Source organism: Dromaius novaehollandiae, unplaced genomic scaffold, assembly GCF_036370855.1.
Source record: "Dromaius novaehollandiae isolate bDroNov1 unplaced genomic scaffold, bDroNov1.hap1 HAP1_SCAFFOLD_257, whole genome shotgun sequence".
Classification (NCBI taxonomy): Eukaryota; Metazoa; Chordata; class Aves; order Casuariiformes; family Dromaiidae; genus Dromaius; species Dromaius novaehollandiae.
In genome coordinates, this window is record NW_026991317.1 from 3,819 (window position 1) to 17,471 (window position 13,653).

Below are 13,653 nucleotides of genomic sequence, written 5' to 3' on the forward strand. Positions count from 1 at the left end.
CCAAGTGCCTGTGGAGGGATGGCCACTTTCAAACTGGGCACCCATGTGCTACTCAGTCCAAAGCCAAATAGAGGCAAGAGAGCCACAGTGTTGGCTGAGTATACACAAGCACTAAGGAGCTCAGCAAAGCCTCCTACACAGCTCTCTCTTCAGCTGAGATTGAGAAGAAGAATTCTCATTTCCACGCTTAAGCCTGGATTTCTCATCTCAGGCCTTATCACAGCTGAAAATCCAAGAGGCGCACCACATTTCTCACGAGACATGCAAGAGGAGACTAAACACGCATTGCAACCTTGTCCTGGAAGTCAGCTGAGCTGGTGCCCTGTGCGCCTTCAAGCGTTACCCCACAGGTAAGAGGCAAAGAATTAAAACGGCAGAGAGCGGAGTGCTCCGACGGGCACAGGCACAGAAAAAATGTCAGCAGGAGACCTCTGTCAAAGCACCATCTGTTGAAGAAGGCTCCCCCTTCCCCTGGGAAAAAAACCTGGCATGACAGAGCGCTCTTTACTCAACAACATACACGGCAGAGGGCAAACATTTATGGTTGAAAACACTCAGTCGGCTTTCCCTAAACAAAGGAGAAATAAACACACAAGCTTACCCCTGCACTGGCCTCTTTCAGGGCTCTGTCCCGAGAGTCTTCTGCTGGTCACAAGCATTTCCTGCTAGTCTGTAAAGCTCAAGAGAAGCAGAGAAACAGGCTCTATCAAAGTCGTCACGTTCAGTTCTGATGAATCCACCTCCTGCTTAAGAACGGCTTTCTGCAGAGCTGAATTTGCCTGGAGCCTCCGTTGCACACATGAACAAGGGAAGACAGCACATCAGCTTCCAGCACTACTCTTCTGGAGCAGCAAGAGTGGGAGAGAAGGAAGAGCTGGGCTCCTCTCTGACTTTCTTCCCTCCACACTTGCCCAGAGACCTTTTCTTGCTCTCGAGCAGCTTCACTACATGGAACATGGGGAAGCCACCAGCACCTCCTCTCTAAAGCACTTGGTGACCTCCTTGGGAGGAATGCTGCAAGCTAGCTGTTATCCTGCAAGGGAAAAAGGAACATTTGCAACCACACTTGCATCCAAGGACAGTTAGATCACTCAAGCTGAAGACCAGCACACAGACTTACAAAGGAAAGCCTTCAAGATGTTCACTTCCTCCTTTTCAGAGGCTAGGCAGGAAAGTGACCATCCCCGTTTGGAAAGCAGTTATCATGAAAGCCACACAGACTCTGAAGACCAAGCAAATACACAGACACTGAAGATGCCCCTACACAGGCCCCCTTCTCCTCCCAAACAAGCAGGAGTTGCATTGTCACCAAAGTCCTGACTGTTCACTCCACTCCTGCTCTGGCTTTGTGCCTAAAACATGCCTCATCTCAAGGCCTCATGCATGCTGGCAGCAGCACCATTAGGCTAAAGCCAGAGCAACGCACACGCCAGCTCCTCCAGGACAAAGAGAACCAGGTCTGCTATCCTTGTAGGTTTTTAAGGAACTCCTTGTTAACACCTGAGAAGACCCACACTCTTGGGAATTAAGGAAATCCTTACCCGGCAACCCAAACAACCAATAGGCTTGGCAGGCACCAGACTTCCGAGCTGGGAGGTGCAAATACACCAGCTCACCCCAACAGCCTTTGAAGCGGAGCCAGCAGCGGCCGGACTGCTGAGGCGCTTGTGCATCCCGGCGCAATTCAGGGGACGCCCACACCGTGACGGGGGAGGGAGGATGAGCACCCTCACTGTCGGTTAGGTAACTCTTTTGCTCATAAGCACGTGAATTAACAAACTATCAAGTTAACCAATCGGTGAACCATCCAATTAAGTAACTACAGAATTAATGATTTAGGCTAGCGTACAGAGGAAGGATTAACCCTTTCTTTGCTTTTTCATTTCTTTACCTAATAAGCTCATAAAAGCAAAGTTTGCTTCACAAGTACGCTGTCCCGTAAATCTGAGAGAGCACAACGTGACACAAAGATCCGCCTTGGCAGCGGGCAGACCTCCAACCGACACTCACGCTTCGCTCACGCTCATTGGGCTTTAAAGGCATTCAAGCCAGGATGGGAAGAAGAGACTCTGTACCTGACCAGATCCTTTCTCTGAGACCACTCTGCACCCCAAGCATCACCACGTTGGAGATCTGCACTGACGGACAAGGGAGTGTTAAGAGAAAAACCACAAGGCATCTTTCCAGGACAATTAGATGTACGGGGCTCTCAGGTTACGGGTGATAATGCAGACAAAGTCCTCACGCTGACGGGCTGAGTAGGAAGCAGCACCTCCCACAAACTGGCCTTCCAAATAGCATGGGAAGTTTGTGAGGACTGAAGCACAGCATCTGCTGGGGGTTTCACTGCGAGACTCCACACTGGACCCAGGGAGTCATTCGGCAGGAACAGACGCTGCTCCTGACTCACAAGCACAGCTTGTCATTTTGGACCACAAAACATGCTCAACCCACATTCCAGGACCTACGCCAAAATGGGTACAAAACTGTTAGCTTTGCAGAATCATGTCACAGACGCGTAACAGAAGTACTTGGGAACTGGCATTTACAGAACAAACAGGATGACAAAAAAAATCATGGGGACAACAGTGGACGTGTGCACATGGCATTCTAACAAACTGCTGGAGAGAGAAGAAAACAGTTTGTCAGCAATCCAGCTACTCCTGACCTCTCTGCAGGGCACAATTCAGGACACCTGAAAAAGTTACATGCCTGCAGCTTTCTGCAGAAGCTCCAGGAAAGAAACCAACTTGACAGAAACAAGGGAGCTGGGCTTGCCCAGAAAAGATGCAGGTCGCTTACTTGCTTTGGAAGCTCTGCCACCAGAAAAACAAACAAACAAAAAACCATACGCACGCCCCAAACAGTCACAAAGGCAGCATTTAAGAGTCCTGTCTAAATTCAGCATGAATTTAAGTACAGGGCACCCAAGGGCGCACAAGGAATTCAGCATCCGCCATTCCTGCAAACAGCCAGACGCTACAACGGTCACCCCGAGGAGAACGGAGCGCAGGCTGCACCTAAGAAAGTCACTGGCACACTAAAGCCTCTCTCGCACACTTTCAACCCACATTTTCCCTTCAACACAAGCCTTACAAAGCCACTGCAGCCAAGAACTTGCCACAAGGGCCTTTCTGCCCTCCTCTTTTTCCTCCTTGCTTTCCAGACAGAGCGTGTTTCATTCGACAGCTTCCGGCAGAAGCAGAAATCAGCATCAACTCACCGGCTCATTCAGGCTTCCTCGACCAAAAGATTTCGGGCTTTAGGCTGAAATGGTCTGTGCTGCCCGTGGGGAGAGGCACCCGGCCAGGACACAGCGCCTGGAGCCCAGCTCACTCCACGGACTCGGGGCCTCTCCTGCCGCCAGCAGAAAGAGCGCATCCTCTCCTCTTCCCTCCGCGCACACACCACCTCCCCTCGGGCCAGCCCCCACGGTACCTCCGCAGGGCCCTGGCCACACGGGCGCTCGCAGAGAGCAAAGGAGGGAGGAAAAGCCACACAATTTCCCTGACAAGCCGTTCGGAGAAGACCCAGCGCCTGCCGGGCTGCACGAAGCCCCCCAAAATAAGGCCTCTGAAGCACGGGAAGAACGGGCAGCTCCTGATTCTCTCCTCCTCGCTCGAGTCTGGCCAGGGTCTTCCACGCCGGGCTCCGCGCTGAGCAAGCAACAGGCAGAAGAGGCTTTGGCTGCCACACACCAGTCTCGGGGAGGCCGCCGGCCCTGCACAGGCCTCCGGCGCCCAGCGCGGCCTTCCGGGCCCCGCAGCTCTCCCTCCCCAGGCCCTCGGGGATCATCTCCGGCAGAGACACGGCAAGGTCTCTCCAGGGCAGCCGCTGCCCCCGCGGCAGCACCTCGGCAGCCCCCCCCACGCCTCGCCCAGGCCCCAGGCCGCGCACGCGCAGCTGCTGCTGCCTCCCCAGCGCCTGCGGCCTCCGCGCACGCGCGCAGCCCCGCCCCTCGCCCGCCCTGCCCGGGGCGCTCTGCCGCGGGGCCCCGCGCTGCGCACGCGCACGCCCACTGCCTCGCCCCGCCCCTGCCCTGCTCGCCTCGCCCCGCCCCTCCCCTCCCCTCCCCTCCCGCCTGTGCAGCCCCGGCAGGCCACGCGCCGCCGGAGCCAATGGGGAGCGCGCAGCAGGGAGGGGCGGGGGGCGGAGCGTCGGGGCGGGAGGTGCCGTTGTGGGGCGGGGGTGCGGCCGGCTTGAGCTGGGCCAAAGCCTTTCTGAGCGCGGAGGGGCTTCGTCAGAGCTGGGGGCGACGGCGCGGAACCGGCCCGTTTCTGCCTTGCTCCGCTTCTGCCGTCGCTGTCTCGGCAGCCTGTGCGTTTCCGGAAGGCAGGTAAGGCCTGGAGCTCCGCGAGCCCGCGAGGTGCCGGTGGGCAGAGGCCTGTGCTCTTGCCGGGCTGGGGACGGAGGGGCAGTTTTTGCCAGGAGAGGGTCCGGCTTTGCGAGGAGGCTGTGAAAGGACAGGAGTGCTGTTGGCAGAAGGCTGAGGTGTCCTGGTGCTGCTGCCGGGCTCTGGAGAGGCTCTTGGAAACGCCCGTGTGAGAGCTGGATCGTTTGCTTTGCCAGAGCCTGTGATTCCTGCTGCGGAGCTTGGCTTTGTGTTGGGAAGCGCAGTCACGGCCCCTGGTTTCTCGCCCCGGTTCTGCTGGTGCCTGCAGAGCGGGGGAAGAGGCTCTGGCGTCGGAGACGCCTTGGCCTGCTGGCTGGCAGGAAGCCCTTGTGGCAAGCCTTTCTTCTGTCCTTCTTTTGTCTCCAGAGCTCTGGTGGAGCCAGCGGAGGGCTTCTGGCTGGAAGTCAGTTAACGTGTCAGCTCTGCAGCCGCCCGCTGTGCGGGTGCTCTTGGGGATGGTGGTGGTGGTGGTGGGTGCTGCCTGTGTCTGCTTGTTTTGGAGCGGGTGGTATGGTGGTGAGCTTGTTGACTTCAGGCAGAGCCCGTGTTTTTCTTGCTGCCCAGATATGGCTAAAGTTTGGGAGAGCGTGTGTGAGTGCTACCGCCAAGCGCTGCTGCTGAAGGAGGTGGGGCTCATTTCCTCATTATCCCTCCGACCTTGATGAGTGCTGGCTCCTGCTTGCATGCTGCCATTAGAGCAGCCTTCTTCCTGCCTGCCTGGGAAAGCAGAAGCCAGGCCCCAGCAGGAGCCTGCAGGTGGCAGTTTTGCCCAGAGCAAGCTCTCCCTCACTGGAGAGCAGAAGCAAAGCGCAGCTGGAGAAGCAGAGTGTGGGGTTTGTCCTCTGGGGCCTTCTCTAGCTGCTCGTGGCAGGGTGGAACCACCCGCCAGAGATGGTGGCATGCTGTGGAGAGTTTCTGCCAGGTGTGGTCCCTCCTTGGAGGTTCTGAGGCTCCGGGGGTTTTTCCCTGTTTGTGCGTCAACTCTCAGCTGGTGGGAGGTGAAGGAGTGGGAGAGGGGGAGACTGGAGAGTGCAAGGCTCTCCTGCAAAGCGCCCCATCTTGCCCCTTTGGAGATCACCCTTAGTGTGCCCTGACAAGTCTAGTCTTCATTATTGTGTGTGTGAAAGCCCTGCTTTTGTTCCTTTGTTGCTCTCCTGTTTTCAGACTGTCCAGCTAGCAGGCGTGGGTAACATGTCCGTTCTGGAAAACTACTTGCGTGATGCGGATAAGAAGAGTTTCCATGTTTGGAGACGAGTGTTTCGGGTGGACAAGGTGTTTCTGCTGGAGAAGAATCTCAGCTCTGAGAAGAGCCCGTGGCGTGGTAAGAAGCGAGATTCAAAGCTGGGCTTGCCCCTGTGTCGTAGCGAGGATCTGCTTTGTGATTAGTGAAATACAGCTGCATCTTTGGCAGAACTGCCTCCCACTGCAGAGGCAGGAGCCCAGCATGGGCGCGCGGGGCACAGAACAACGTCCTGCTGTGCTCATGCCAACTCCTCCTGCTGTCTCCTTGTAGTCTGCTCCCACAGCGTCCAGGCAGCTCCCCCAGGACCAAGGAGGCTGGCAAGCAGCACCTACCTCCTCCAGCCAGGTCCACGGCTGCTCTCGCTGTTCCTGAAGGCTGTTGGAGACTGTTGCAGGTACATGCCCTGGGTTGCTGTAATGACTGTGCTGTTGCAAACGGTGCCAGAGCCCCGTTGTGCACATACCGACTCTGCCAAGATCCCTTAAGCGCTCTTCCGTTGACCATTGCTCTTCCTTCCTTCAGATCTTCTTAGTGGGCTGAAGGCCTGCTCTACCTTTCCAGTGTGTCCTTGCCTCCTGTACTTGCAGGAAGCAGCCACGGACACTTCCCTGGGGCACTGTTGGCTCTAGCAGCAGGACCTGCTGCATTCTGAGGCTGTGGCAATGCGCAGGTCTTTTCCAGACCCTTGGTAGTTGAGATCATTGGTCCTCCCAGACCGCTCAGTGGTGTGTGCAGTGAAGGGAGGAGCCTGGCGTAACTTCAGGCCTCCTCACCTTTCCGGAGCCAAACTCTGGCGACAGGCCGGCTGAAGAGAGAGCCCAGGAGTGAGGGTACGACCTGCAGAAAGCCGTCCCCTGGCGGCAGCTGAGACTAATCGTGTGTGCTGTGGCATTTCTATGGCCCTGCAGGAAAGCGGCGAGCTGTGCGCGCAGTGGGACCGAAGGCAGAGCCTGGGCTCCCTGTACAGAGAGCGGCAGGAACAAGCAGAGGCCGAATGGGCTGCGTGGGAAGCCTGGTGTGCAGGGGAGGCTCCAGAGCCGGCTCAGGTACCGGCCCCATTGGACACCCTTCAGAACAACGGCCATCCTCTCCGTCACGGAGCCGAGGGCGGGAGGTCCTCTGGCCTTGGGGGCAGTGTTGCTGCTCAGTCAGTGGGACACTTTGCAACTGCAGCACGACTAATTACCACCCGTGGTCTTAGGACTCCCACCCAGCTAGTGCTGGATTACAATTGCATCTCCCTTCCCTGCCCAGCACTTAGTGTCTAGGGTGCAATTTGTTCCCTCCTTACTTCACACAGCCCCTCCAAGGCTTTTGCGCATAGACCGGTGGAGAGTCTGCTGGCTTTTCCGAGGCTGTCAGCATGAGCTTGGGACTGCAGCTCAGCCTCACTGCCATGCGTATGCATCCACACGCTCACTGTTGGAAGATACCCCCGCTGCAGTTTCCCCCAGCCCCTCCTTTCTTCCTTGGAGTCCTCATGCCTCATTTGCTGTCTTTCTGCAACCAGCTTCTCACCTCCTCCCTACCTGCCTCTCTTGCTCCACGCAGACTCCTGCCAGACAAACAGCGTACACCTCACTGCTTTTTTTCCTTCTTGGTCCCAACTGTGCTGCAGTCAGCTCAGGATGCAGATGCTGCGGAAAGCTCTCTTCTCACCTGCCTGCAAAAGGCAGGGCCTCTTTTTGTTCTTTGCCTAACAGTTGGCCCCGGAGAAAGACCTCCACCCCAGGGAAGCTTCTTGCAGCATTTGGGAGGATCCAGAGCTGACAGGAGCAGAAGTACAGCTGAGAGCAGAGCACACCTGGTAGGAGCATTTGGGGAAGGAAAGCAGTAGTTCCTGCCCCACTAATGGCTGTGTGAATCCTGCTGGGTGTTTTTCCATGAGTGCTGCAGCAGCCAAAGGCCAAGCAGCAGAGGGGTGTCCTCCTGAGGAAAAGTCATGGTGTTATGAAATCCCCCTTGCTGGGCTGCCGGGGGTTGGGGAAACAGCCAGTGGGGCAGTGAGGCCTGAAGCTGTGGGTAAAACCTGAGTCCAGAAGGGTTCGGATCGCTTGGTGTGCCCTGCCAAACCTAGCGAGGAGCTCATTGGAAGTTCCTGCCCTGCAAATGGCAATTCCCTCCTCCCCATTTCCCATGCTGTCAGTGATGTCAGCAGGAAAGCAGAGGGCCAGCTGGGAATGGCAGTGAAGCCCTGCTCCCACCCTGCCCTTGCCCTGGGGGCCTGTGGTGGAGAGGTTCCTGGCTGCCCAGCTCCTGCTGCCGGGTGCTTGCCAGAGGGCCTCTGGGAAAGGGCTCCTCTCTTCCCGGTCTGGTTTGCAGGCAGTCAGTCGCTCCTTCTTGGCAGGACTTTGGCCGTAAAGAGACTTGGGCTCCCCACCCTGCCGCCCAGCCCAGGAGAAAGGAGCACAGGGAGAGGTGGAAAAGCCTCCCCCCACCCCGTGGAAGAGAAGAAAGCAGCAGCCAAGCTGGAGACGGTCCAGCCCCAGTAAGTGTGCGCTGAGCCCAGCCCCAGCCTGGGGCGGTCGAGTGTCCCTGACCCCCACAGGGTGTTATGGCTCCAAATCCCGGAGGCCTGGGGTTGCGTACAACACCCTTGGTGTTCTGGTGACACGGGAATGGCCTGGGTTACACCTCCCTCCTCCCAGGTGTTATGGAAATTAGGCTTGTCGGCCACCATAACAGGGCCCGACCCTAGGTTCCCGCAGAAAAGTTCAGAGCCAAATCAAAGCAAATTAAAGAATTACGTTTTAATGACACGCGTGCAGTAATTACAGCTCGAGCTGGGTGCCTCCGAAGAGGGACCCCGAGCAGAGAAATCCCTGGGCAATTATACTTTCCAATCTAAGCTCTCCACCCCTCACGCGGTAATTCAGACCAATAGTAATATTTAGGTCTGGGGTCTCCTGCTCCTTCTTGGGTCTGATCCCTGTCCCTAGGCAGGCTGTTTATCTTTACTGTTGCGGTTTCTGCTGACAGATGTGTCTTAATTCTTCGGGTCCCGCCCTTGTCTCTCAAGGCCCTGACAGAGAGGTGTTGTTCCAGCAATTAGCACTGCCCCAGCAGTGACAGTAGGTGTTATCTCCCGAGGTCCTGAGGAAGGGGATATAATCCAGACCCCGAGATAGTCCAGACCCTCCAAATTAACACTGTTTCAGCAGTGAGAGGAGGCATTGTTTCCCAGGGTCCTGGCGCCCAACGAGGCCTTATTTCAAAGCCTTGACATCCTGCCTTTTGGAGTGTGAAGCACAGGAATGCAAACTGCTTGCAACTCCCTTATCATTCCAGTCTGAACCAGCTCTCAGGCCCCTTTTCTTACTGAACTAGGTGAAAGTTCATTATTTTATCTAAGCGCGGCCTAAGGCTTCAACAGATTTAGCTACTCATGCAAAGCAAGTTTTATAAAAGTTGTGCTAAGCAGCTATCTCTCGACAGTTTCAGCTCAGTATTCTTTAACAGTCCCCCCTTTGTTTTTATGAAGCATCCCTGCTAATCCTTTAAACGGAGTTCTTGAAGCCTTTCGAGGCGTACTATCACTTTCCATAATCTTATGTATAATATGATCGTAAGTAATAGGCATAACACAGTTAAACTTAACACAACTACTACTGGGTGCGACGTGATTATAAATCCCTGTTGCAGATGGTGACCATCCGAGGAGAGTTTCCCAGCCGTGATGTTCTCCGTCCCTTTTTAGCCTTTCCAAGATGTGGTGTATCTCTTCTGCATCATGATGAACAGTGATTAGAGCTTCCTGTCCACTGTTTTGGATGCGTTCTAGCAGTCGACGCAGGTCATCATGTTGTAGTCGTTTCTTCACCAGTGTGAGATTCATTCCAATGGGGGTAGGTAGTAAGTTTTGAATTAATGTATAATTAGATTGTAACAACTGATAAGATGTAATAGGAGCGGAATAATTAAAATCACATCCCATGATTCTGGTAAAGTTACAAATACAAGTATTTGAATGGTTACTTGTATCTACAACAATGACATCTATGAATATAAGATTACAAAGTGTTCTTACACATACACATCCTTTCTTAACGTATACAAGTACAGTTCAACTTTAACAGCAAAGTAAGAACATAGTATGACAGTATATGGCCTGTTCCATTTAGGTTTTAACTTGGATTTTTGTGAAAATACTTTAACTAAAACTTCATCCCCAGGCTGTATATCAGGCACTTGTATGTCAGGTGGTCATCATTGGATATGTCATTGTTGGATATGTCATCATTGGATATGTCATCATTGGATGGTCAGGTGGATATCATTGAGCATTTATTTATTTATTTATTTATTTTAAAGATTTTCAAACCTTTTTTGCATACTTGGAACATACTGGGTTAGTCGTTCATCTCCGTCTAACAGGCTGGTCTTAGCTAGAATAATAAGTCCCTAGTATAGCTAAATGTCTCCCGAAGAGAATTTCTGCTGGTGTTAGTCCTATGGGTTGCCGTGGGGCATTTCAAACATCCCATAGAGCTAAGTTTAATGCCTCTGGCCATTTTAGGCTAGCACGTGCGCATATTCTTGCTATTTTTTCTTTTAATGTTCTATTCATTCTTTCTACTTGTCCCGAAGATTGTGGGTGATAAGGGGTACATAGGTTTCTTTTTATTCCTAATGATTTATATAATTGAGTGATTATGCTTGCCGTAAAATGGACACCCTTGTCTGAATCAGTGGCTTCTGGGACTCTATATCTAGGTATGAGTTCTTTCAGTAAGGCTTTTACTACTCCCCCTGCGTCAGTCTTTCTTGTTGGGAAAGCTTCTGCCCAGCCTGATAACTGATCTGCTATCATTAACAAGTGTTTGTGCCCATTGGCGGATGGCATAGCCGCATAATCTATTTGTAGCTTTTGGAAAGGGAAGTAGGCCCATGGTTGTCCCCCTAACTCTAAGCTTGGTTTGCTACTTAAAAACTTCTGGCAGGTCAGGCAGCTATTCGTTATTCTTTTAGCAGCCGCATAAATTCCTGGAGTGGCCCATAGTTTCTGTACCTGGTTAGCTATTGCCTCGGCTCCACTGTGAGCTTTATCGTGAAACCACCTAGCTATAGTAATTAAATATTTTTTTTGGTAGAATTGGTTTTCTTCCAATTGTCCATATTCCATCATCATTTTGTTTTGCTTCCCACTATTCCCATTGTTTTTTGTTTTTTGTTTTTTTTTCTCCCACTGAGCAGTCCTTTTCATACATGGTTTTGGGGTCTATTAAATTTGGTCACTCACTTTAGTTCATCCTTGGAACTGCCCTCATACACTCTGTCAGAGGTTGTTGGGCTGCAGCCTTCGCAGCGGCGTCAGCTAACGCATTTCCTCTACTAATTTCTGTAGTGTCTTTAGTATGGGCTGGGCAGCGTATTACAGCAATTTCTTTGGGGCAGTTGGACTGCTTCCAGCAAATTACGTATTTCTTCTCCATTAGCTATTTTCTTTCCTGATGACGTAAAAAATCCTTGTTCTTTCCATAACATCCCTGTTACATCAAATACTCCAAATGCATATTTAGAATCGGTATAGATATTTACCCGCAGGTTCTTACTGATTTTTGCTGCTTGGGTCAATGCTATTAATTCTGCTCCTTGAGCACTTACAGACGGAGACAAAGGATTAGTCTCAAGTACCTCAAAGATGTTGGTATCAGGATAACCTGAGTGACGCCTTCCGTCCAAATAGGATGATCCATCTGTAAACGGAACTAAGTCCAGGTTCTCCAAAGGTTCCTCTTTAAGGTCCTCCCGGGGCTTGCTCGAGCTGACAACCACCTGTTCATAGGAATGATGCGGCTCTGCATCCTCCAGTAGAGGCAGTAGTGTTGCTGGACTTAAGATATTGCATCTCTTTAAGGTCACATTATCTGCATGCAGTATTATCAGTTCATAGCAGTGAGCTCTCTGTGGGGATAGTGCTTGAGTCGCGTATTGCTTCATTAACAGTTCTACTTCACATGGCACATACACAGTCAATGAGTGACCCAAAACTACAGGTCATGTTTTTTAATAGGAGCTGCAGTAGCTGCTATTGCTCTGATGCATCCTGGAGTGCCTTTAGCCACCACGTCCAGCTGTGTGGAGTAAATAGGCCACTGGTCTACAGTGAGGACCTAGTTTTTGGGTGAGTACCCCACTTGCTACTCCCTGTCGTTCATGGACAAATAATTCAAATGGTTTGCTATAATCTGGTAACCCTAGAGCAGGGGCTGAAACCAACACCTTTTTTACAGATGTAAAAGCTTTTTCCCTTTCTGGACCCCAGGCCAAAGGCTCTATCTCCTCTCTTTTGTTTCCTGCACTAAAGGCTTAGTAAGTTCTCCCAACCCAGGAATCCATGGTCAGCAAAATCCTACAGTTCCTAAAAATCCCCTAAGTTGCTTTTTTGTTACAGGACAAGGCATATTAAGAATTGTCTTTACTCGTTCTGGATCAACTAACCTGTGTCCTTCCTTTAAAATCAAACCCACATATTTCACCTCTCGTTGACACAGCTGAAGTTTAGACAGAGATGCTCGATGCCCTTTTTCTAAACTTGTTGGAACTTGCAGATTAGTCGACTCTGGTTCTGGTGTCTGTGGCGGACAGATGAATGAACTTTTGCCTTAAATATTTCTTGGAACATAAGGTGCAAGCAAACCATAACCCCGAACAAGCCCTCTGTTCCCGGCGGGAACAGGACTGAGCTGCTGCGACCCCCAAAATGGTCTCCCTGCAACCATTCAGGACACACCAAGCCTGCGCTGAACCAGACCACGATCGGGCAGAGACTTTGGGACCTGGACTGTAAATTACTGCTGCTTAGCACAACTTCTGTAAAGCTTGCTTAGCATGAGTAGCTAAATTTGCTGAAGCCTTAGGCCGCACTCCCTAGTTCAGTGAGAAAGGGCCCCAGAGCTGGTGCAGGCGGGAAAGACAAGGGAGTTACCAACAGTTTGCATTCCCATGCCTCACACTCTGGGAGGAAGGATGTCAAGGCTTTGAAGTGAGGCCTGCTTGGGCACCGGGACCCTGGGGAGCAGGGCCTCCTCTTGCTGTGGAAACAATGCTGATTGGGGGGTCTGGGCTATCTCAGGGTCCAGATCATATTCCCTTTGTCTGGACCTTGGGAAATAACACCTACCGTCACTGCTGGGGAAGTAACAAATTGTCAGGGCCTTGAGAGATAAGGGCAGGACCCAAAGAATGAAAACGCATCTGTCAGCAGAAACCACAACAGTGAACAACCTACCTAGGGACCCAATAAGGAGCAGGAGACCCCAGACCTAAATATTACTATTGGTCCAAACTACTGCGTGAGGGGCGGAGAGCTTAGATTGGAAAGTATAATTGCCCAGGGATTTCTTTGTTCGGGGTCCCTCTTCGGAGGCACCCAGCCTGAGCTGTAATTTGAACGGAGTCAGCAGAGCATCATCGGACTCGGAGTGGTGGTAGCTAGCTTCTTCTCTCCTTTTCCAACTTTATCTTTCCCCTTACCCTTGTTCCCCTCTTCCCTTCGTCTCCCCTTCGCTTTTCCCCACCTTTTCTCCCCACTTTGTGGAAAATAAAGTTAAAAGGTTGTACGATATGTGACTGGTTTTAGCGTCTTAATCTCGTCCTTGGGATCGTAACGAAACCCCCCCGATACTGGATCGGGACATCTAATTGGTGTCACGGACAGGATCCCTTGAGATGAGAGTATCGTACAACCGTATGGTGCGCTGAGCGATTGTGTGTGAACGAGACGTACGAACAAGTATGAAGCGAGTGCGGAGTTCCGATCCGCGGTTCCGCCCTCCCGCGAGGGAAGCGGCCGGAGACGAACGAAGTGTGAGGAAGGAGTGAATGGTGAGATCTTTAGTATACTAGTTTACGGTTTGGCCTCCTGAGGGTGTGTAGGGGAAATTTGGATTTTAAGGTGTGACCCCCTTGACCCCCTCCGGATGAAATCCCCTTTGTAGGACACTTTTTGTAGTAGTTTACAGTTTGGCCTCCTGGGAGCGTATAGGGGAAACTTGGACTCCTTTAAGATTTGATC

At 52.3% G+C, this 13,653-nt stretch overlaps 1 long non-coding RNA gene across 1 annotated transcript; it reads left to right on the forward strand.

Moving 5' to 3' along the window:
- The first annotated feature begins 9,284 nt into the window (after positions 1-9,284).
- Positions 9,285-12,559, forward strand: LOC135325781 (uncharacterized). Its single transcript, XR_010386558.1, has 3 exons — positions 9,285-9,481; positions 11,650-11,760; positions 12,188-12,559. It is a non-coding gene; the product is annotated as an uncharacterized LOC135325781 (long non-coding RNA).
- The last annotated feature ends 1,094 nt before the right edge of the window (positions 12,560-13,653 follow it).